Here is a 5,432-nt window from a genome sequence, read left to right as displayed (position 1 = left end):
AGCCGCTGTCGTCACTTCCGCCCACGGTAGGGGGCGGGGCCAGAGGCGGGGCCGTCCAGCCGGGTTCTCCCCCTACCGCGGGCCGCGCCCCCGTCCTTCTCCTCGCTGCAGACGCCGACTTCCGCCGCCCCGCCCCCGCGCTCCTCCAGCCGGGCGTCGCGCTGCGTCACGCCGCGGGGGCACGTCACGCACGCTCGCGGGGGCCCGTGCGGCCCCGACGGACGGGCGGGCGTAGGGACGCGCGGCGGGGCGTAGGCGGAGGGGCCACGACCCCTGGGCCCGCCTGTCCCCCACCCGCGCAGGAGTCGGAGCCTTGTGCCGGCCGAGGGTCCTGCGTGCCGGGGAGAGGGACGCCGCGGGTGCCTCGGAGCCCGGCCGCGCCCCCGAGTTCCCGTCCATCTGCTGTCTAGTCCCGGTGTCCAGATGCGAGCCGCTGGCTCTCCTCCCTGAGTCGCTAGAAAACATCTCCCTTTCTTTTTTTCTGCCTTCTGTTGTATGCGCGCGCGATCGCGAGTGTCTTGTCCAGAGCATTTTCGGCCTTGCCCGAAGACTCGTTCGTGGTGAGGGCCGCTAGCAGCTCGCCCTGGCCTTCGTCCCCACCTCCAGGCCCACCAGGGGCGGGAAAGGGAGGAGTGGGGGTCGGCAGGGGCAAACAAAGGGGCATGAGTACTGAGAGCAGCAGACTTGGAGAACAGGGACGGAACCCAGCATGGTTGAAGAGCTAGTCGGGATACAAGAGCAAACTCTTAACACCTTTTTCTCCCGAGGGCCGCAGAAAACACGTGAACATCACCATCCATCCGTGCTTGGCTCTGCCACTAGCCGTTCTCTAGCTGTTGATAGGTTAACTAGTAAGTTGTCCCCTCTGGACCTCAAGTTGTCCCCCCCCCCTTTTTTTTGTTTAAAAAAGGAAGGATAATAGCATCAGGGATGTAGGGTCTTCTCTAGTTAGAAAAGGATACAATGCAGGTGAATAAAATGAGCAAAATTTTAGTGCCAGAGAGGATTACCAATATCCATAACTATACCATGAGCTCTTCATAGAAACTGTCTATATGTCCTTTGTATCTTCTGCATAGTGCCTAGAACAATGTCTTATATGTAAATATCAGCTGTTTGGTTGAACATTCTTATTAAAATACTGGGATTTAGCTGAACGATGTAAATTGTAGTTTGATCTTAGTGCCTTCAGTTATTAGCTGTGTGACCCCCATTAAGTTACTTGATCTCTCTGTGTCAGTCCCTTAGTACCTTCTCCTGTGGTTGTACTAAATGAGTTAATACATGTAGAGTGGTTAAAAGAGAAGACCACATTGTAAATAAGACAGATGAACGTATGTTAGCAAAAATAATCCTAAGAATCATTATCACAGAAGTCCTTAATCTTACCGGTTGAGTCAACTCAGACACCAGGGTGGTCAGGAGCAGCTTCCCCTGAAAGTCTGAAATTGCTAACCTTTGGCTCAGGGCTCAAATGGTCATGGTGAGAGCCAGCATTCCGCCTCCGAGGACCCTGTATTGTACAAAGGGCCAGCAGCCAGAGCCAGGCACTTTTGGCATATTCTTATTCACCCTGGTCTCCTAGTGGTTCTCTGCTGCTGCTTCTCTGGCTAATTAGGGTCACAAAGGATGAGTTGAGTGAGTAAACACAGTTAACAGAGATAAACAGGTCTCTCTACCGGGCTGGAGTCTGAACTGATGTATTGAGTAATGTCTATGTCCCAGCAGAGCTCAACACAGTTTTTACATTTATCTAATCACTGGCCTGAGACTCAACAGGCAGATTTGGGTGTGACCACGCAAACTGGGAATTCCCTGACAATTACTGGGTCCAGATAAGTAAGTTTTGCATTGGAAACCTCTCTGTGGTGGCAGAATCTGGAAAGATTGGGATGGTTAGGGACTCCTTGCCCAGCGCACTCAAGGTCCCTGTCCTCTCTCTTCCTCACTGTGGCACCTGCTGCCTTCATCTGCTCCAGACAGACTTCCACAACCATGGAGGTTCTTCTTGCTCCTGAAATAACAGAGAGCGTGAGCTTTCTGAAAGCGTGTGGGTGGAAACATGTACGCATAGTCTAGGAGTCAAGACAGGTCATAATCTCTCTCGAATTTCCACTTGCTCCAGGCCCTCTCTGTCCACTGCTACTGCCCACGGCCCCGCTTCCTATCTGTCTTTACAATTGTCCCATATGCTGGGGATGAGTTCTGTTCTAAATCTCACTCTCTCAACTCTGCTCTTGCCACAACACAGAGACTCCGTTGCTTCTTAACTATGAAAGAGAAGAAAAATAAGTTTATTTTTCTTCCAGAAAACCTTTCCTGGATTGGTGTATGCGTGTCTTCCTTGCCCTGCTTACTCTTCTTTACTGCTCCCATTTTTATTTATGCACTTGTATTCTCCACATCCCGAACTTCCCTGGCCATGTGTATGGCAGAAATGCTTTCCCCTCTACCCGTGGAGATCACTGGGGCGGATCTACTGCGGTAGATGCCATCGATAGAGCGTGCACGTATTTGCTCTTCTTGCTGTGTTTGTCTTAGATTGCAGGCCCTCAGAGGTTAGAGCTGCAGCAGATCCCGCAGTGCCCAGAGCACCTCTATGTCATCGTTCGAAATGCTTGGTGATGATAATTTCCTTCTTTGCCAACACACGAGCTGGTGTGCTGCCAAGACTAGCTCCTTCCCGTCTCCCTTCATCTCCTCTCGGTCTCCCAGTAAAATTCAGGTGGCCCCTTCCCCCCAAAGGGTGTTCTCACTGAACTTGGATTCAGAAGACCTGAGTTTCAGTCCCAGTTCTGCCCTTTGCTAACCGTGTCCTTTGACAAGCTGCTAAATGAGTCCTAGCCTCCTCATCTGTAAAAGGGTGACACTGTTGATGTCCTTGATGAGGACGGAGTGTCTTAGCAGCTGTGGAGCACTTGTGAACTGTGAAACTCTTTACGAAGGTCAAGGATCGTGATTACTCTCACTACTACCCCCGAACCCACACTATTCTTGGTATCAAGAACTCAAACTTTACAGCCTTTATCACCTAATTTCACAAACCTTGAGTGAATTGAACGTTTCCAACTTGGGTAGGACACTAACGGAAAAGAATTTCAGACCTTTCAGAAAGAAAAATGAGATAACATTAGAACATTATTTATATTGAAGTCAAAGACCGAAGGGTAAAATCAACTCACTTTCCTCTCTTTGTGACTCAGTTTCCCCTTCAGTAATGTGAAGATAAATGATGAGAAAATAAACTTTGACTATGGATTATTTGTATCTTACCACATTGGACTCTAGTAGATCATAAGATTTTTGTGTTTTGGTTTATTTTTCCCATCAACCTCAGGTTGTTGTGAAGTTGGAGGACTTAATGTCAGTAACATGAGTGGGGATCCCCAGATTAAAGGTTAAGTGAGTCCAAAGCAGAAGTAACTTGGCCCCGAGTCACAGCTCAGCCAGGAGGGGCAGAGCCTGTCTGTTTGTTTAGCAGTGACTTGGGGACTCAAGGACTCTCCCTGATTCCACATCTATCACGGTCCACAAATACCCCTTCCTCTCATTTCCCGTTTTCAGGTCTTGGTTCCCCCATCTCAGGGGAGAGGGTAGTGAGAGATCACAAAGGAACAGAACAGGAGAACAGGATAACCACGAGGAAATGGCCACTTAAGTTATTTAGGCTTTTTTTTTTCTCTTTTTCCTGGCAGACTAGGAGAAAAATGTTCCCCTAACCAAATGAATGATTGCCAGAATCTATATATTTCTGAAAGCTTGTTTCTCCCAGGAAGTCTGCTGAGGTTAATTGGAGCAGAGGGCTAGCTCCTGATCTTGACCCACCTAGGGCATGTTTCTCAAGGCCCTTGTGTATTTATTCCGACTCTGGTAAGACCCAAGGCCATAACCTGTCTGCTACATGGACCTTTTTCCTGTCTTTTGTATTTGTTCAGTGTTCATGTCCGGCTCTGGCTGTACACTCTTTATGACTGTCCACATCACTTGTCATCTGAAGAGGGCAGGGACTGCGTATCTGATTCTCGTTATACGATGGCCAATAAACTTGATAATCACTGTAATATACACTTGGGATCATAGTCTAGCAAACGCCCGTAATAATTGCAGCGGACAACAGAATGGGACCTCAACTCAAGTTAATTAAAAGGCAATCAACTTGAAAATATTTTAGAAAAGCTTCTCTTTAATAATTGTCCATGGGTTTTTGGATATGTAGAATCTTAGAGATGGACTGAAGGTCAGAGGTCATCCTCCCATCCTCTTGCTAAGTGCTGCCAGCCTCTCCCTGGACCCTCACCATGACGAGGAACTCACTGACACCTAATACCTAGTCAACCTAGGTTTCTCATTGTAACATACGTCATACCCACAGAAGAGTATGTGGAAATCTATATGTCAGTTGAAAAACAGTAAGAAAACAAAGGTACTTAAGTGCCTACCACCCAGGCAAAGAATAGAAGTTACCGCACCCCAGCATTTTCTTTGCTTCTCCCAATTTTATCCAAGTTCAATGTTTAGATCACCCTAACTGTGGAAAGCTCTTCCTTATACGGAGCTGAAATGTGTCCTCCTGACACGACTACCCATGACTCCCAGTTCTGGACACTGGGGCTCTGCAGATTAAATGGAATGTTTTTTCCATGTGACGACCTGTCAGCTATTTGAAGACAAGTACCATGCCTTCTGTCAGGAATTACTGGAAGAATCATCCTTACTTCCTTTCCTCCTCAAATGTGGCTTCAGTAACTAAACACTGGTCATCCACAGAGCCAGTGTGAATAGCAAAGTTAATTCCTTCTTTGTTTGGACACTCTCACTCCCCCCTCCGTCTTTCTTTTTCCTTCTCTCTTTCTCATTCCTCCCTCCCTCCCCCCTCTTTCATTCCCTCTCTCTCTCTCTCTCATGACGGCCTTGGAAGGATTGACTGCTTCAGAGGCCAGAGTATGCTACTGAATAGATAGTCAAAATCCCTGTGGTTTTGTTATGAGAACCATCCAGGTCTTCTGTTAAGTAGCTTCAAAATCACATTAATTATATCCACTCGTGTCAACTTTGTTTGGTAGGGTTTTTTTTTTTTTAAAGATTTTATTTATTTATTCGACAGAGATAGAGACAGCCAGCGAGAGAGGGAACACAAGCAGGGGGAGTGGGAGAGGAAGAAGCAGGCTCATAGCAGAGGAGCCTGATGTGGGGCTCGATCCCATAATGCCGGGATCACGCCCTGAGCCGAAGGCAGACGCTTAACCGCTGTGCCACCCAGGCGCCCCTGTTTGGTAGGTTTTGATCTGTTATTCATTCCAGTCTGTCTATATCACCTTGATTTATCAGAATATATTATTGTATGATTTACTGGTAGAGAGACTCTACTTGGAGCAAACATTAAAAGAACTTCTGCAGAATACATTAAAACACCAAATGTGAAACTATTCTAC

The sequence above is a fragment of the Ursus arctos genome, unplaced genomic scaffold (assembly GCF_023065955.2).
Source record: "Ursus arctos isolate Adak ecotype North America unplaced genomic scaffold, UrsArc2.0 scaffold_2, whole genome shotgun sequence".
Taxonomy (NCBI): domain Eukaryota; kingdom Metazoa; phylum Chordata; class Mammalia; order Carnivora; family Ursidae; genus Ursus; species Ursus arctos.
This window is presented reverse-complemented; position numbering follows the sequence as displayed.